We start from the raw sequence: 20,785 nt of genomic DNA on the forward strand, positions 1-20,785 counted from the left end.
AACCTCTTGATGAAAGTAAAAGAGGAGAGTGAAAAAGTTGACTTAAAACAACATTAGCACTCAGAAAATAAAGATCATGGCATCCGGTCCCATCACTTCATGGCAAATAGATGGGGAAACAATGGAAAGAGTGATAGACTTTATTTTGGGGGGTCTCCAAAATCACTGCAGATGGTGACTACAGCTGTGAAATTAAAAGACACTTGCTCCTTGGAAGAAAAGTTCTGACCAACTTAGACAGCATATTAAAAAGCAGAGACATTATTTTGCTGACAGAGTTCCATCCAGTCAAAGCTATGGTTTCTCCAGTAGTTACGGTTTTTCCAGTATGGATGTGAGAGTTGGACTATAAAGAAAGCTGAGCACCAGAGAATTGATACTTTTGAACTGTGTTGTTGGGGAAACTTTTGAGAGTCCCTTGAACTTCAAGGAGATCAAACCAGAAGGTCCTAAAGGAAATCAGTCCTGAATATACATTGGACGAACTGATGCTGAAGCTGAAGCTCCAATACTTTGGTCACCTGATATGAAGAACTGACTCCTTGGAAAAGACCATGATGCTGAAAAAGATTGAAGTCAGGAGGAGAAGGGGATAACAGAGGATGAGAGGGTTGGATGACATCACTGACTCAATGGACATGAATTAATTAACATTAAGCATAATATTTTTATTGTGCTTAGGTTTATTATAAGTTCAATATTGCTATATCTGTCACAAGTTTGTCAACAAGGAAAGTGCCTCTAGAAAAAAAAAAAAAAACTCCTAAAAAATATAAATGAGATATGAGCTTTAGATAAACTATTAAAAATAATTATACTTTTAAAATGTCTGTCTAAAATAGTCTCTCCAGATTTTGGTAACATGAATTACTATTATTGCGCTAAACTAAGTGATGAAAGTTTATTGAATAACTAGGTCATTTCCAAATAAAATCAGATCCTGAAACATTCACTACTTAACACTAACTTCCTCTTACACAGAAACTAATGAGATTTTTTAGTATTAATGAACAGTGTTTGGTGCCATCCTGAGATGTTCTCTATAAGAAAGCAAAATTGTTTTTAGAAATTTTCACTGGTATTTATGTTCACTGATCTATAGAATGCTAATATAAAAGTCAGTTTTCTGGTTGCTTAAAGAAAGTAGGATGTATGTTTCATTAATAAAGAAGGTATAAGGAATGAAACTGCATTTTATGAAGGGAAAAAGAAGTAGTTCTGATGTACAGGTGGCTGTTTCAGGAGAGAAGAACAAAGGAATGGGTACAGAAAGTGATAAGGAGGTTTTATGAAAAGTGGGCCCCCAGAAGAGTTTTGCACATATTACAAGTTTTCTTGAGACGTTGAACTGCCTTTGATAATGGATTTTAAGTTTCTTTACCTTATCACAGAAGTGATCTGTTCTATGTTTACCTTTGAAATCTTCTCTTAACTTTGGCTAAGCGAATGACTGTTTCACAGTGACTTATATGATCCTACCTGACTGTTATAAACCCTTTTGATATTAATTGACAAAACTTTCTAAATAATTTGGCTTCTAGCTAACTTTGGGATGCTTCAGAGGGCCCCTGAGAGATTAAAGAGAGTATTTAATCCCAAAGAGAGTATTAAACTACCTGAGTTCATTTGACATGTTAAATTACATGGGAATTATTGTTAGAAGAATGATGAATCCTCTCAGGTTATAGTGTATGGTGATGTTACTAATATAGATATCCTAGAAATTATGTGAAATTCATGAAAATCTGATATGTCCTGGTAAAATGTTGTCAGTTATAACTCTAGTTAACATATTAAAGTGTTACAAGTTACAGCAATGACCAGGTTACTTTGTCAATTGCAATTTAATCAGATTTTAAACATGCCTTCTATGATTTCATTCTGATGCCTTTGCAAGAATGCTGATATTGCAAGATGTATGGAAGGCTTTTCTAAAGTTAACAAATAAACAAATTTTGTTTGTTTGTTATCTGGTAAGCTGGTACCAGACTGGAATTTAGTCTACTCTCTATGTTAAGAGAACAAAGTTTTCTTAGAATGCAGCTTTCACTAACAGATTATGAATTTCTTCACCTTTAAGTGATTTATATTTGTTTTCAAAATCTTTTGTTACTTTGGTAAAGTAAATAAGCATTACTTAAGATTATGGTACATGTAGAAAAGCTCATTCTGCCTCTACAAAAGTAACACCTCATAGTTAGAATTTTGCTATCCTGATGTCCTTAAAACATGGCATAGTCTGCTCCTAAATCAGGGAATTAAAAATGGGTGAACAATAGTTGTAATCAAAGAGTCAGGGCTATGGGAAACCCAAGATGGTTGCTTGGCTTTTCTCAGCTCCCTGACAAACCTCATTTTTATTTGATGGGTTAAAGCCTTCCCTGGCTACAGGGTTAATGTCCTCACAATGACAAAAAATTATATTTCACTTGATATTAAGTTCTAGTTTTGTTAATTAAGGCCTGTGTTTACAACTCACTTCTGAGCTAGTTCCTTGTTATTATGTTACATTGCTAAAAGGTTTAAATTAAGTTATTAAAAAGGACACTCTAAGTTTGCTTCTAAAGCTTATCTCAGTAACCAATCTTTAGATCAAGGTCAGATGCTCCATGAGGAGAATAACAAGGAGATTAACACCTGGCTATAATCATTTAACTAAGACAGATGACCTGCATTATACTGGGCTATATCTAATGAAAGTTCTTGACTTAAATTCTTGCTTGTGACCTTACTAATAACTGCTAGCTATATTATTTTCTATGTCACTTGTTTCAGAAGATTGTTTCTTATGTTACAAAATGTGTGACTGAGCCTGTGATAAAATGCTGATATGCAGTTTCATATGAGATCAATGGCTATAATAAAGTAATTCTAGATATGGGAAGAAGCAACAAGAGGGAATATTTTCCTGGGCCAAGAGGCTAGTAAGATAGGTATGGTCCAGAGACTCTTGCTATTTGCAAGGCCTGGTCTAGTAACAACACCATGAGTGGCCTGTCAATGGAATCTTCATTAGACCTGGGAATGAGCCTTCCCAGCACCATGGGACACAATGGTCATGAAATGCCCCAAAGCATGGTCAAATATGTGGCTATGAAAGGGCGCTGCTGACTAGAAGTTGGCACTTGCCAGCTGCCTCTACAAAGATAAATCATGACCACTGCAAGCTGCTTACCTTCAACACCCCTTGAAAGCAATTCAGGTTAGAGATCAGAAATAAGGCACTCTGTGCTCTGGGAAAAAAACCTGGAAGAACAGGCTTTGAGATAGTCAGGTGTTTTGAGATAAAGATTTTATGAGCCCAAATTCTTGCATATTCTCATTCCTAGTGAAACACTAATGTCACAAACCAATGTCTAGTCCTGGTTCTCCTGGCTACCTCCTCAGCAGATTTTCTACTTCTGTTGCAGGAAGAGGGACCCTTTCCAGGGCCCAAAACTGGGCTCTTGTCTAACACTCGGAAATCAATTGCCCGAGGAGACACATGTACTGACAAAGCAAGAGATTTTATTGGTAAAGGGCACTCAGGTGGAGAGCAGTCGGGTAAAGGAACCCAGGAGAACAGCTCTGCCACATGGCTCACAGTCTCAGGTTTTATGATGATGGGATTAGTTTCTGGGTTGTCATTAGCCAGTCATTCTGACTCAGACTCCTTCCTGGTGGTGCACCCCTTGTTCAGCCAAGATGGATGCCAGAGAGAAGGATTCTGTGAGGTAGTCCGACAGGTGCTGTCTCCTTTTGACCTTTCCTGAACTCTTCCGGTTGGTGGTGGCTTATTAGTTCCATGTTCCTTACCAGGACCTCCTGTCATAAAGCAACTCATTCAATGGTTACTATGGTGCTTGGCCAGGGTGGATGGTTTCAGTCAGTGTGCTTCCCCTAACACTTCTATTAATCTTTGGGCCATGTATCTTTAACTTTCTTGAGAAGTCTGCCTCTTCTAGAATACAACAAATCTCCAAGTGGTAGTACAACAAGAATAGTCCCTAGCCAACACCTGGACAATGCTGAAACAAGCTGCCTTACCATCTGTGGACTCTCATCTCCCTCCATAAAGCACACTGACAGCAGGCAAAGAGAACCCCAGACCCCAACGACACCCCTGTACAGCCTGAAGAAGCAAAAACAGTTATCGCCCCTTTTCCTTTGAGATTGGGTTCCCAAAGGCCTGAGAAGAGAAATAGGTAGATAGTTAGACATGAGCAGGGTATCAAAAGGGGCCAAAGAATTGGCCCTAAAAATAGAGGGAGGAATGTGGTGACCCAAGGATGAAAGACCAGATAAACTGTTAGGTAGTTAGAATAGGAAACAGGAGTCCAGAATGGAGATAGCTAAAAGACAAGGGAGGGGAAAGCCCCCAAAAATAGAACAAAGGAAGGTCCAGTGCTCTTTGTCTCTCTTTGTCTCTCTCTCTCTCTCTTCTCTTTGTGTCTTTTGGTCAGCATTCCCCCACGCCTCGAGGATGTATTTTCCTTTGTTTTCTAAATAAAACTGAGGGAGCTATAACATTGTCCAAGAGCTGTGACGCGCGAAGGGCTTTAATGTCCGTTGCTTCAAATTTTTGTTGAGAAGTGACAGAACCTAGATTACACTCCCCCGACATATGTGGTGCCGTGACTCCTATTTAACCTGGCTGAAACAACCTCCGTGCGGTCCACGCAAGGAGGAGGCCAAGAACAGCAGGAGCCCAACTTGGAGGAAGCTCCCGCGGTGGAAGCAGAACATGAAGAAAACCCAGCACAAGGGAAGTGACAAGAAGCCCATCGTGCTGGAAACTGGGACAGTGAAAAATGAAGTCAGCAGAAAGCTCACGTGGCTCAGTCTTAGATCAAGAAGACCTCTGGTTAAGATAGAAGGTCCTCTTAAAAGCTTTTGCACAACAAAGGAAACTATAAGCAAGGTAAAAAGACAGCACTCAGATTGGGAGAAAATAATAGCAAACGAAGCAACAGACAAAGGATTAATCTCAAAAATATACAAACAACTCCTGCAGCTCAATTTCAGAAAAATAAATGACCCAATCAAAAAATGGGCCAGAGAACTAAACAGACATTTCTCCAAAGAAGACATACAGATGGCTAACAAACACATGAAAAGATGCTCAACATCACTCATTATCAGAGAAATGCAAATCAAAACCACAATGAGGTACCATTACACGCCAGTCAGGATGGCTGCTATCCAAAAGTCTACAAGCAATAAATGCTGGAGAGGGTGTGGAGAAAAGGGAACCCTCTTACACTGTTGGTGGGAATGCAAACTAGTACAGCCGCTATGGAAAACAGTGTGGAGATTTCTTAAAAAACTGGAAATAGAACTGCCATATGACCCAGCAATCCCACTTCTGGGCATACACACTGAGGAAACCAGATCTGAAAGAGACACGTGCACCCCAATGTTCATCGCAGCACTGTTTATAATAGCCAGGACATGGAAGCAACCTAGATGCCCATCAGCAGATGAATGGATAAGGAAGCTGTGGTACATATACACCATGGAATATTACTCAGCCATTAAAAAGAATTCATTTGAACCAGTTCTAATGAGATGGATGAAACTGGAGCCCATTATACAGAGTGAAGTAAGCCAGAAAGACAAAGACCAATGCAGTTTACTAACGCATATATATGGAATTTAGAAAGATGGTAACAATAACCCTATATGCAAAGCAGAAAAAGAGACACAGAGGTACAGAACAGAATTTGGGACTCTGTGGGAGAAGGTGAGGGTGGGATGTTTCGAGAGAACAGCATCAAAACATGTATATTATCTATGGTGAAACAGATCACCAGCCCAGGTGGGATGCATGAGACAAGTGCTCGGGCCTGGTGCACTGGGAAGACCCAAAGGAATCGGGTGGAGAGGGAGGTGGGAGGGGGGATCGGGATGGGGAATACATGTAAATCTATGGCTGATTCATGTCGATGTATGACAAAAACCACTACAATATTGTAAAGTAATTAGCCTCCAACGAAAAAAATAAATGGGAAAAAAAAAAAAGATAGGAGATCCTCACTCCTATGGCTGAAGGGACATATGGCTAACGAAATCTTGATTCCTTTACAATCTCTCATTTCTTGTTTCCTCGAACCTCCCACAAACAGGAGAGTGGCAGTGCACAACTGGGGGAGTCTGGAGAGGCTACTCCTCAGTATGTCCCAAAAGAGTACATACAGTACTCCCAGCTGAGCCCCAGTAGCTGTTACCCAAGCTGGTGGGGATTCTTCTGTCCTTAATCTTTGTGCCAAGGATCAGTCCAGTGAAAACTGTGAGCATAGGTCAGGTATTTATGAGATCTTCTGGCAGGCTATGAAAGGGATTCCTTGGCACATCTTTCCCGCTGCGTTTTCCTCCCGTCATTCAGCTCTCTCTCCAGCCCAGCCAAAACCCATGATGCCTGGCTTCAGGACCTAATGAAGCTCAGGCTCTGATGTCTCATTGCAAAAATTCAGTGAGAGACACAGCCATAGCTAAGAGGTGGATTTATTAGGATTCAGAGAGAAGTACACTCTGCAGGGTGTGGTCCATTCTCTTAGGCCAAGGAATGAGGCCTGGCTAGGTGAATTCATATGCTAATGAGTGGGAGGATCATCCCAAACATTGTGGAGTCACCCACTCCTCCATCTTTTGACAGTGCCTTGGAGCTGTCCTGACACCTCTGAGTGTGCCATTTAGCTTACAGATTGGGGGTTAAGGTTTACTTGAATTTGAAGTGTCATCTTGGACCCAACTGATTTTAATCAGTTTATGTTATGCCCTTGTGCTATGTCATTCTTTCAAAAGTTATGCCCTGCCCTCTTCCCTCCTGTGTCATGCTCTTTTCCTGAGCCCTAGCCCGGCCCACAATGTTGCCTCTACAATCTTCTGGAGGGCAACCAGAAAATAGCTGGCCCTTGGGAGGGAAATACTGTATAATATCCAATCCCTCTAGATATTCAGGCATTCATCTTCCATGTTTTCTACAACATGTTCAACATCAGCATCTCTCAGTGAACCCACTAGGGCAGGTGACAGGCACACAATGCTTGCTACAAGTCCATCTGTTGGCATCCCTTCAAAGGCAATTGGGCTTCCAGGAATAATGTTTGCCACTTTGGGAGTTGGTCCTGCAGGCCTTTTGGGCCCAAACCCTTACCACCCTTCTCACAAAATTACAAACATACCCCAGGATGAAATCTCCACTCCACTTTTATGGACCATCTGGTTTTTGTTGCCTCTTAACAAATTTGTTCTTAAGCCAATTACTAACTCCTACAATCAAGACCTTGCCCTCTTGTAGGCTCTACCCAGTCTATTATTAAAATACCTTAATGCCCCTAACAGAGCCAGATAACCCACTCCTTTGTCATTACTTCTGTTATTACCTAAAGTGGGTCTATGACAATGAATGTTTACCACTGGAGACACCCTAACCTGCTATTATGAAGGACTAGGGGAGGAAATCAGTGACTTACAATCCCTTAAAGCAGTAAGAGGATAAGGCTTATGACCACTTCACCAGGTTCCCAGTCTCAGGTCACAGGCTTGGATTGCTTTACATCAGGGCATCTAATCCCATCTGCAGTGAACAAACTGGAAATGAGTTAAAATTGCAACCCCTTAATCCTACCCAGCACTGGTCACGCTGGAGACCTTGGGAACACCCAACTCCAGTCTGGGGACCCCAGGGGGTCAATCTGCCTTGACCAGCCTAGGGATCTGGTCCTTGAAAATTTGTCACGCCTCAACCTGCTCAGGGATTCGCCAATCCAGGGGCCTCAGGAGGTCATCACACCTCGACCTGCCCAGGGACCCAATTCTCAGGAGGCCGATCTGCCTCGATCTGCCTGGGGATTTGATCTCCAGGAGGCTGTCATGCTGCAGCCTGCCTGGAGATCTGCTCCCTGACCCAGGGATGCCTGGCTCTCAGGTTGCAACAGTACTGGGTAGGATAAGCTTCAGAAAGACTCACCCCTAAGGATGTCCACCCATGGAAATAGAAGGAAGCCTATTACTTGTGGGACTGTGCCCCGTCTCAGCAATAACTCAGGAGCCCAACGAGAACCCCACTGCCTTTCTGGAAAGGCTAAAAGAGGCCCTCCAAAAGTTTACCAATATGGACTTAGACTCTTACAAGGGACAGGTGATTTTAAAGGACAAATCCCTGTCCCAATGTGCATCCAATATCAGAATAAAGTTACAACAGCTACAGCAGCAGGACCCTGCTGCCTCTTTAGATGAGATGGTCCAAACAGCCATCAATAAAAGGTATAAAAGGTATTGACCTTTTATAACAAAGAACATGAGAAGGAGCCCAAGGCCCAGGAGAGGGAGAAAAGGATGCTGACTGCCCTCCAGGGAAGCCCTATGGCAAACCCTGAGTCCTTAAAGGACAAGGAACATGCATAATCTGCAGACAGGCGGAGCATTGGGCCAAAGAGTGTCCAAACCCGTGACAAGTCTTCTAAAATGGCTTGCTACAAATGCGATCAACTGGGACATTGGGCAGCACTCTGCCCTTGGGACCCAAGAGCCTCAAGGTTAAGCGCCAAGCCTTCCCTCATGATGGTTCAACAGGACTGAAGTGGCCCACTCTAGCCAGCCCACCTATCACAGATAACCATCATGGGGCTGGAGCCAAAGGTGCAACTGGATGTGGCAGGTAAGTCCGAGAATTTCTTGGTTAACACGGGGGCTACATACTCTGTCTTGATCTCTTACTCTGGAGTCTTCTCCTCCCAAACCTGTAGCATTTGGGGTGCTACCGGAAAAAACAATTACTAAAAGATTCACCCGAGTACTTCTTGGTAGCTGGGATGGACAAATATTTCCCCACCAGTTCCTGGTGGTCTCTGAGTGTCCTACTCCCTTATTGGGAAGAGACATACTTACTAAACTGGGGACCACCCTTGTGATGGGAAGCTTTTCAGCCCCTAGAGCCCTACAGCTTCTGGTTACTACTGAAGAACCCATTACACCCTCTCCAATAGAGAGGGACCAAAAACTATGGGAGGACAAAATTAACCTCCAGGTGTGGGACCACAAGACTCCTGGATGAGCCCACCATGCTGAACTAGTCATCATTGTCCTCCGAGATTCCACTCGGTTTCCTAACCAGAAACAATATCCCCTCAGAAGAGATGCTCAGGAGGGACTACAGCCTTTAATAAATAAATTCCTTGCTTGGGGGCCTTTGGTTCCCACCAATTCGCCCTGTAACACACCGATCCTCTCTGTAAAGAAAAAGGATGGAAACTGATGAATGGTTCAAGATCTCTGGGTCATAAATGAAGCTGTAGTTCCCCTCCATCCCACAGTACCCAATCTCTATATAATATTGGGAGAAATCCCACCCAGTACCAAGTGGTTTACAATCTTGGATCTTAAAGATGCATTTTTTTGCATCTTTAAATGGCTAAAGAATCCCAATATCTTTTGCCTTCGAGTGGGAGGCCCCAGGAGAAAAGCACCAACAGATGACTTGGACAGTATTACCTCAGGGGTTCCGAGATGGCCCCCACCTGTTTGGACAGGCCCTTACCCAGGATCTCCTAGATCTGGACCTGGGAACTGATGGGAAAACATTACAATATGTAGATCACCTACTAATCTGCACTCCAGATGAGAAAAATGCCCAACAGCATGCAATTCAGGTTCTAAACTTTTTGGCAGAGAGAGGATATAAAGCCTCCCATGCTAAGGCACAGATGGTCGAGAAAAGGTCACTTACCTGGGAGTTCAGAATACACACGGGTCCAGGAGGCTGTCCTCTGATCAGGTACAAGGAATCCTCCAGTTGCCCTCCCCCACGACTCAAAAACAATTGCGAACTTTCCTGGGGCTAACTGGGTATTGTACAGTCTGGATACCCAACTATGGTCTAATTGCCCAGCTCTTATATGAAAGCTTAAAGGGATGGGATGATTCAATCCCACTGATGTGGCATACTCCTCAAAAGAAGGCAGAGGCTACACTGAAATGAGCCTTGACTCAAGCACCTGCCTTGAGGTTGCCAGACCCAGAAACAGCATTCCAACTTTATATCCATGAAAGAGAGGAAACAGCCCTGGGAGTGTTAACTCAAAGGTTGGGATCTGAGCCCCAGCCTGTAGCTTACTTATACAAGACGATCAAGCCAACCACCCAAGGCTGGCCTCCCTACCTTCGAAATCTTGTAGCTATTGCAATCCTGATAGAAGATGCTTTAAAACTCTTTTGGGGGCAAACTAACTATTTTTACCAGCCACCAAGTGAAGCAACTCCTAAATGGGAGAGGCCATTTATGGATGTCTCATCAAAGAATCCTCAGGTATCAAGTAGGGCTGATGGAAAATCCAGACCTCACTATATCCCCTTGTGAGCTTCTTAACCCAGCCACCCTCGTGCCTACCCCCGAGGGCTCTCTCCCCTTTCACTCTTGTCTAGAAACCTTGGACCACTGGATAAAACCCCGAGAGGGATTGTCGGAAGATCCTCTGACCAATCCTGAGGAAATCTGGTACACTGATGGAAGCATCTTTGTCTTGGATGGAAAAAGAAGAACCGAATATGCAGTAGTCTCCAATTTTGAGACCACAGAGGCTAAACCTTTGCCACCAGGTACTTCAGCCCAATTAGCTGAGCTCATAGCCCTGACTCGAGCTTTAGAGCTGGGAAAAGGAAAAAGAATAGCCATTTACACTGACTCCAAGTATGCCTTTCTGGTGCTTCATGCACATGCTGCTATTTGGAAAGAAAGGGGACACTTGACCACCTGAGGGTCCCCAGTCAATATGGTGATCAAACATTTAGACTCTTGGATGCAGTCCATCTACCCGCTGAGGTTTCAGTCTCCCACATTAAAGGACACCAAGAAGGGAGCACGGAAGTGACACGAGAGAACCAAGCAGCTGTCTACAGCCATAACACCCTGAATGCGCCCGATCTCGTCTGATTTCGGAAGCTAAGCAGGGTCGGGCCTGGTTAGTACTTGGATGGGAGAACCAAGCAGCTATCAGGCAGCTAAGAGAGCAGCATTACAGAACAATGAGCTAATAGGGATTGCCACCTTAGTTCAACAGACTAATTTGCCAGAAACTCCTTCATATACTGAAGGTGAGACTCCTAAAGCTAAGAGTGAGGGCTTTCAGGAAGATCATATGGGGTGGTTCCAAAAGGAGGGACTCCTTTTTCTGCCTGGGAAACTCCAATGGAAGTTGGTTAACTCTTTACATGCCACCACTCATGTAGGAGAAAAGGCCCTCCAAAGATTACTAGAAAGGTCCTTCAGAGGAACAGGCCTCCAAACGACTATAAGGCAAGTGGTCTACTCTTGTCCCACTTGCCAATTAAACAAGGAGCTCAAAGACCCCAGCTGGCCCAGCGCATCCAACGACGTGGGGTCTACCCAGGAGAAGACTGGCAGATGGACTTCACCCAGATGCCAGTTTCTCAAGGGTATAAATACCTATTAATCATAAAAGTACATTCACAGGATGGATTGAAGGCTTTCCCACCCGGACTGTGACGGCTGAGGAGGTAGTAAAAAAAAAAAAAACAAAAATTGCTCCATGAAATCATTCCAAGATTTAGTCTGCCCAGATCATCACAAAGTGACAATGGGACATCATTTACTTCTAAGGTCACCCAAGCAAAGCAAGCAAGCAAAGTCACTCAGTCGTGTCTGACTCTTTGTGACCCCATGGGCTATGGCCTACCAGGCTCCTCTGTCCATGGGATTTTCCAGGTAAGAATACTGGAGTGGGTTGCCATTTCCTTCTCTAGGGGTTCTTCCCAACCCAGGGATCAAACCCAGGTCTCCCGCATTACAGGCCCTTTACCCTCTGAGCCACCAGGGAAGCCCAGGGGGTCTCTAAAGCATTGGGCATTACTTGTTATCTCCATTGTGACTGGATCCTCAGTCTTCAGAAAAGTAGAGAGTCAACCAATTATTAAAATCAGCAATAATAAAGATAACCCAGGAGACCTCCCTGGAATGAAAGGAGGCTTTACCAATAGCTCTCCTCCACACCTGTATTGACCCTAAGGAACAGGTTGGTCTTAGTCCTTATGAGATGCTATATGAGAGACCTTTTGTTTATGTCAATGACCACTTCCTAGATCTAGAGGCTCAGACCCTCCAGTCTTATACCATGGCCATTGGTCAATTCCAACAGAATATACATTTCTGGGGTGTGAACCAGGACCCAAAAGATTCTAAGGAGTCACCACTATATACTCCAAGGACTCAAGTTCTAATTAAAGTCTGGAAAGGTGGGTCCCCAAAGGCTCAACTCCAGCCCACATGGAAGGGCCCCTACCCTGTAATACTTTCCACCCCCACAGCAGTCAAGGTACAAGGACATGACTCCTGGATTCACTACTGATAATCACCATGGAAGAAAACAGAAGAAGGCACTCAATACACCTGTGAGTCCCTGGGAGATCCTCAGATACCTATTCAGAACTACAAATGAGTGCCATTTTAATGAACACCCCCAAAATCTAGTTTCCGGGGATAAGATTTTTCAGGACAGCTCTAAAGAGCCAACACAGCTTGGCAGGGGTTGTACTCCAAAACAGACAAGAGATAGATCTTTTGATCCCTGAACAAGGAGGGACTTGAGCCATCCTGGCGATGGGAAATTGGAATTGGCTAATGCCCCTATTAGTCCTTGTTATGCCATCTTGATGCTCCTTATGATTGCTCCATGTATTATCAATTGTCTAACCCATTTTGTCTCTGCCTAGGTCAACAATCTGCAACATGCAGTGCCAGTTCAACAAGGATCTATAAAATTACAGCCGACCATGGAAAACATCACTCACCCTTAGATGGACACCGCTATAAGGACTCTGAGGCCTGAGACTAGCAAGCGGGGGAGACCCAATGCCCCTCACCGTCCCAGTTCAGAAGGAAGTAGCCAGAAAGACTTTGACGCCCCTATTCCCAAAGAATTGGGCCTCCCATCTCTTGAGGGAGGACTGTTAGGTAGTTAGGATAGGAAACAGGAGCCCAGAACGGCAGTGGCTGAAAGACAAGGAAGGGAAAAGCTCGTGAAAGTAGAACAAAGGAAGGTCCAAGGACCTGAGTGAGGACCTCAGGTGGAACAAACAGCACTCCTGGCTAGCCCAATTTATATAGGGCAGTTCCCAGGGGGAGGAAAAAAGCATATAAAAAGAGGAGCCAAAGGCCAAGGTCTTTATCTTTCTGGCTTACTTCACTCTGTATAATGGACTCCAGTTTCATCTATCTCATTAGAACTGATTCAAATGTATTCTTTTTAATGGCTGAGTAATATTCCATTGTGTATATGTACCATAGCTTCCTTATCCATTTGTCTGCTGAAGGGCATCTAGGTTGCTTCCATGTCCTGACTATTATAAATAGCACTGCAATGAACATTGGGGTGCACGTCTGAATAGCATTGAAACAAGTATACTATCAAGTGTGAAAAAGATCGGCAGCCCAGGTTGGATGTATGAGACAAATGCTCAGGGCTTGTGCACTGGGAAGACCCAGAGGGATGGGATGGGGAGGGAGGTGGGAGGGGGATGAGGATGGGGAACACATGTAAATCCATGGCTGATTCTTGTCAATGTATGGCAAAAAGCACTACAATATTGTAAAGTAACTAGACTCCAACTAATAAAAATAAATGGGAAAAAAAAAAAAAAAAAAAGGCCAGGGTCTCTCTCTCTCTCTGCCCCGCACGAGCACTCTCTGTCCCTTTTTCTCTTTCTCTCTCTCTCTCTCTTGTCTCTTCGCATCTTTTGGGTTGGCATGCCCCCATGCCTCGAGGAGGTATTTTCCTTTATTTTCTAAATAAAACTGAGGGAGCTATAACACTGTCCAAGAGCTGTGACTCGCCAAGGTCTTTAATATTCGTCACCTCAAATTTTTGTCGAGACGAGACAGAACCGAGGAGATCACACTCCCCTGACAAAACCAAGGAGGGTCTTGGAATGCAAGAATGGAAAAATCAGACCCTTATTATCCTTCCCTCCCCCATATTGTAACTATTAATGGATTTCAGGTCCTCACGAGCAGTATAACCTGTCTCCCCTCCTACCCCACACAGTGAGAAGGTATTTGCCTTCCTCTTCTCCCACCCAGTGTAGGTGCCTCATCCAATCAGCAAATGACCCCCAAGACCCCTATCCTGCTCCTTATACCTTGGATATAAAAGTGGACAAAGGACCCCTGTCCAACATCGGTTCTCCCTTGAGCTTGGCCACTGTTCTAACAGGGTCTCCCACTCTAATATACTTTATTCTCCTCTCATTCTGCCTCATGGAAATACTTTTCCAACCCACGCATGGACCACGACACTGGACCTCTTTAAAACGTAGCTTTGCTTACCAGGGTACCTCTGATTCAGTCTCTATATTTTTGTTGTTGTTGCTGTTATTTAGTCTCTAAGTCTGGCTTGACTTTTTGCAACCCCATGGATGGTAGTATGCCAGGCTCCTCTGTCCTCCACTATTTTCTGGAGTTGCTCAAACTCATGTCCATGAGTTGGTGATGCTATTTAACCATCTCATCCTCTGCCACCCCCTTCTCCTTTTGCCTTCAATCGTTCCCAGCATCCGTGTCTTTTCCAATGTGTCAGCTCTTTGCATAACGTGGTCAAAGTACTGGAGCTTCAGCTTCAGCAACAGTCCTTCCAATGACTATTTAGAGTTTGTTTCTTTTAGGATTGACTGGTTTGATCTTGAGAGAGTAACAGGCAGGAAGGCTAGAGGTCACCAGGCAGAAGAAATAGACTACAAGCATCAGACTTCTTTTTTTTTTTTTCCCCTCTCTAAAGCAGCAGGAGTAAACAAACTGCAAATGGCCTACATTTTTGTTTCCTTCTCCATACAAATCAAAAGGAGGCTTCTTTTAAAATTCTGGGTTGTCATGACTCCACCTGGTCCCACCTGAACTTAACTTTTCTCAAACCTTGAGATAACCAATGCGTTTCTCTTATGGAAATGTTTTTCTTAACCTATGTTAATAAACTATGCATTTGCTTAGAATCTTCCTTTCTTCAAGTCATTTCTGCCTAAGACTCAAATCTTGAACCAGTAATGAACAAACCAGTCTTACTCAAGGAGATGTTCTCTTAAGCTATGCTAACGAAACTCTGCATTTGCTTGAAAAGCTGCCTTTCTTTAAGATTCATGTCCATTGTTTTATGGCCAGGAATGACTCACCTTGTGCCCAGGCTATCTCAAAATGCATGTTGTGGGAGAGGGGCCTGATGGAACTCTCTCAGTTTTGAGGTGATTCTTTAACAGATATATCAGTTCAGTTCAGTTCAGTTACTCAGTTGTGTCCGGCTCCTTGTGACCCCGTGGGCCACAGCACACCAGGTCTCCCAGTCATTCACCAACTCCCGGAGTTTACCCAAACTCATGTCCCTTTAGTCAGTGATGTCATCCAACCATCTCATCCTCTGTCATCCCCTTCTCTCCCACCTTCAATCTTTCCCAGCATCAGGGTCTTTTCAAATGAGTCAGCTCTTCACATGAGGTGGACAAAGTATTGGAGTTTCAGCTTGAACATCGGTCCTTCCAATGAACACTCAGGACTGATGGCCTTTAGGATGGACTTGTTGGATCTCCTTGCAGGCCAAGGGACTCTCAAGAGTCTTCTCCAACACCACAGTTCAAAAGCATCATTTTTATGCACTCAGCTTTCTCTATAGTCCAACTCTCACATCCATACATGGCTACTGGAAAAACCATAGCATTGACTAGACAGAACATTTTTGGCAAAGTAATGTCTCTGCTTTTTAATATGGTATCTAGGTTGGTCATAACTTTCCTTCCAAGGAGTAAGCGTTTTTTAATTTCATGGCTGCAATCACCATCTGCAGTGATTTTGGAGCCCAGAAAAATGAAGTCTGACACTGTTTCCATTGTTTCCCCATCTATTTGCCATGAGTGATGTTACCAGATGCCATGATCTTAATTTTCTGAATGTTGAGCTTTAAGCCAACTTTTTCACTCTCCTCTTTCACTTTCATCAAGAGGCTCTTTACTTCTCCTTCACTTTCTGCCATAAGGATGGTGTCATCTGCATATCTCAGGTTATTGATATTTCTCCTGGCAAACTTGATTCCAGCTTGTACTTCATCTAGCCCAGCATTTCTCATGATATACTCTGCATATAAGTTAAATAAGCAGAGTAACAGATAACTAACTCGTTGCAAACAGCTAGCAAAGGGAGCACTCTTTCTACTCCCTTCTGATGTATATGTCAGAAGCTTCCTTTATCCCTTTATACTTTAATAAAACTTCATTACATAAAAGTTTCAAGAGATAAAGCCTTGTCTCTGACCCCAGGTCGAAATCCTCTCCTCTGAAAGTCACAACTCCCGGTATAGTTCATGATTCCTGGCTACAAACTTTCAATCTTCTTGCAGTCCAAGGCACTCTCAAGAGTCTTCAGCACCACAGTATGAAAGCATCAATTATTTGGTGCTCAGCCTACTTTATGGTCCAACTCACATTCATAACATGACTACTGAAAAAACCATAGCTTTGACTATGCAGACCTTTGTTGGCAAAGTGAGGTCTCTGCTTTTTAATACACTGTCTAGGTTTAACATAGCTTCCTTCCAAGGAGCAAGTATCTTTTAATTTCATGACTGCAGTCACTGGCAGCAGTGATTTTGGAGCCCATGAAAATATTGCACTCCCCTTAGCCTCCACAAATATGCCATATGCCTTCCTCAGTAATCAATGCAAAGAAATAGAGGAAAAGAATAGAATGGGAAAGACTATAGATCTCTTCAAGAAAATTAGAGACACCAAGGGAACATTTCATGAAAAAATGAGCACAATATAGGACAGAAATGGTATGGACCTAACAAAAGCAGAAAATATTAAAAAGAGGGGGCAAGAATACACAGCATAACTATATAAAAAAAAAAGATCTTCATGACCCAGATAACCACAATGGTGTGAGCACTCAACTAGAGGCAGATATCCTGGAATGCAAAGTCAAGTGGGCCTTAGGAAGCATCACTATGAACAAAGCTAGTGGAAGTGATGGAATTCCAGTTAGGCTATTTCAAATCCTAAAAAAATGATACTTTAGAGTGCTGCACTCAATATTCCAGCATATTTGGAAAACAGCAGTGGCCACAGAACTGAATAATGTCAGTTTTCATTCCAATTACAAAGAAAGGCAGTGTCAAAGAATGCTACTGCACAAATTGCGCTCATCTCATACACTAGCAAAGTAATGCTCAAAATTCTCCAAGCGAGGCTTCAATAATATGTGAACCATGAACATTGAGATGTTCAAACTGGATTTAAAAAGGTTGAGGAACCAGAGATCAAATTGCCAACATACATTAGATCACTGAAAAAGAGTTGCAGAAAAAACATCTTCTTCTGCTTTATTGACTATGCCAATGCTGTGTGGATCATAGTAAACTGTAAAATTCTTAAAGAATTGGGAATATGGGACCACCCAACCTGTCCCCTGAGAAATCTGTATGCAGATCAAGAAACAACAATTAGAAATGGACATGGAACAACAGGTTGTTTCCAAATAGAGAAACAAGTATGTCAAGGCTGTATATTGTCACCTTGCTTATTTAACTTATACACAGAGTACATCATGAGAAACGCTGGGCTGCATGAAGCGCAAGCTGGAATCAAGATTGTTGGGAGAAAAATCAATAACCTCAGATATGCAGATGACACCATCCTTATGGCAGAAAGCAAATAACTAAAGAACCTCCTGATGAAAGTGAAAGAGGAGAGTGGAAAAAGTTGGCTTAAAAATCAACATTCAGAAAACTAAGATCCTGGCATCCAGTCCCATCTTTTCATGGCAAATAAATGGGGAAACAATGGAAGCAGTGACAGACTTTATATTGGGGGGCTCCAAAATCACTGCAGATGGTGACTGCAGCCATGAAATTAAAAGATGTTTGCTCCTTGGAAGAAAAGCTATGTCTCTGCATATTAACAAGCAGAGACATTACTTTGCTGACAAAGGTGCTTCTAGTCAAAGCTATGGCTTTTCCAGTAGTCATGTATGGATGTGTGAGTTAGACTATAAAGAAAGTTGAGCACCAAATAATTGATGCTTTTGAACTGTGGTGTTGGAGATGACTCTTGAGAGTCCCTTGGACTACAGGAGATCAAACCAGTCAATCCTAAAGGAAATCAATCCTGAATATTCATTGGAAGGACTGATGTTGAAGCTGACACTCCAGTAAGTGTGGCCAGTGCCAACCACTTTTGAAACTTTTTCCAGAGCTTTGAACACTGGCCAAATTCACAGCCTCCACTGCATCTTAGACTTTGGAATAGAGAGCCTGTGTCACCTAGACCTGAACCGACACTTTCTAATTCACTCGACCCTCAGAAGCCTGGCTATTCCTTTTCTTGTCAAAAGTGAATGTGAAAGTGTTAGTCACTCAGTCCTATCTGACTCTTTGTGACCCTGTGAACTGTAGCCAGCCAGGCCCCTCTATCCATGGAATTCTCCAGGAAAGAATACCAGCATGGTTATCCAATCTCTTCTCCAGGGAATCTTCCCCATCCAGGGATCAAACTCACATTGACGGCATCTCAGGCAGATTCTTTACCATCTGAGCCATCAGGAAAGTCCCAAGAATACTGGAATGGGTAGCTATTCCCTTCTCTAGATCTTTCTCTTTAAATTTAGATCAATCTGCACACTCTGGGTTCTGAAAGGTTTACTCTTCGTATTCTAATGCATAATGGCCTTGAACACTTAACACTCTGGATGTCAGTTACCACTATATACTACACCAACCATAACATTTATCATATTTTACAAGGTCCCTGGCCCACAGAATTATGAGAACTTTTCTAAAATCATACACACACACACACAAAAAAAAAAAAAAAAAAAAAAAACACCTGTTGTAGAGTCAGGAAAGTCCTAGTGGCCCATCAACATCACCTTCTTATTTAAGTCTAATAAACCTGCCTTTTCTGGTTCCAGTACTAGAGTTTGGGTGGCAGCTGGACAAGCTAGACAGGAAGGCTAGAGAAACTAGACATAGTGAGGTAGGTGGTGAAGATAAGGCAGATATTAGACTCAGTTTCAGCAGCAAGAAGAAGAAGGAGTCCATCAAGGCAGGAAGGTCTCAGATAAGAGCAGGGACAGGTACACAGGTAGCCAACATCAAGGAGGGCCCTTCATGAGGACAAAGCAGAAAAATCTACAGAGAGTCTGATGGACATGCCCAGGAAGCAGAAACCAAAACAGATAGATAGTTGGTATAGAAAGGACAGAATCTAGTCTTTGGCAAACAGAGATCCAGTTTGGATGGTAGAAAATATTAGAGTAGTCAATTGTTGTTTTTTAGTCACTAAGTTGTGTCTGAATCTATTGCTGCCCCATGGATTGTAGCCCGCCACATTTCCCAGGCAAGAATATTGGAACAGGTGGCCATTTCCTTCGCCAGGGGATCTTCCTGACCCAGGGATTGAACCCATGTCTCCTGCTTCGCAGACAGAATTCTACCACTGAGTCACCAGGGAAGCCAAAGTAGTCAGTTAGGCTACAGTTATAAACTGACTAAAGTAATCTACATGAGGTTAGAGTCCATGGAGAGTGAATGCTTCTGGAGGCCAAGACTCTCAAAGACTGGGAGAAATATGATGAGAGCAGAGAGAACAGCAGGCTCTGGGAAACGGGGCATCTCTAAGTGCTTAGGACAAAGAACAAGTGTGAGAAACTGGAATTGTCTGTACAGGTAAATCATGAAAGTGGTCCAGTTGCATTTTTGCATCTTACTTAGTTGTGCTTCTGTTTTGTCACCATTTGGCTCTTTCAAGAGGGGAGCTCAAACACTGCCAAGTCCCATGAGGTTTGTATCTAATTACTTTATTATATTATAATAATAATTATCATTATACTAATAATTATCTAATTATTACAACACCTAGGCTGAGCCCAGAGTCATCCCCTATATATGCAGTACCAACAGCCTTCGCAGTCATCATTATATCTTGATATAGAAATAATCTTCCAAGATTCTGTCAGCTCCCTCCATATATTTGCTCTTGTCTTTCTCAAAAACTCCTTTGACCTGTATTATATTCGATTGTTAAAATCTTTTCAAATCTCCTTTTCTCTAATTGCTCTTTTGCACCATTTCTGTCAGGATTTTGCCTCTGAAATGTCCCAATATGTTTTTGAACCTGGAAGATTTTCTCAGTTTTAAAAATGAAACACATATGAAGTTTCTTATCAAGTTACTTTCCCAGCAATAAAACTATATCTCTCCCCTCCCTTGTGGACAAAGGTCAACCATATATAGCCCAGATATCTTTGCTAACTCATCAGTTGTGGCTGAGTTATTATTGCAATCATTCTCATGTAGACAATAAAATCTTGTAAGACTTGATTTCTCATTATCTAAAGTAAAACGATTAAAGATAAACAATATACCAAAATGGAAGAAAAAAGAGAGAAAGAGAGACAGGCACTTATTACACTCAGTAGAGAGTTCTTAAACAGCAAAAAGAGATGAGAAAATCAGCAAACTTTGGGGGGAAACGATTTGAAGATTATTCTATATGACTTACCTTGAAAAACCAGGTGGCAATACAATGGGATAGACAGTAAATATATGGAAACATGAAATTCATTCATTCAATTGCTCATTTGCTGTTAATGTATTTACTAGGTTTTAACCCTGTTTCACATTGTGCAAGTCAGTAACAAAATTTAAAAAAAAAAAAAACCCATAGCTATTATGTCTACCTGCATCAGCGTGTGGGTTCTTTACTACTAGTACCACCTGGGAAGTCCAAGAGTGAGTTTATCTGACAGAAACTCCGG

This window comes from Cervus canadensis, chromosome 28 (assembly GCF_019320065.1).
Source record: "Cervus canadensis isolate Bull #8, Minnesota chromosome 28, ASM1932006v1, whole genome shotgun sequence".
In the NCBI taxonomy this organism is placed as follows: Eukaryota; Metazoa; Chordata; class Mammalia; order Artiodactyla; family Cervidae; genus Cervus; species Cervus canadensis.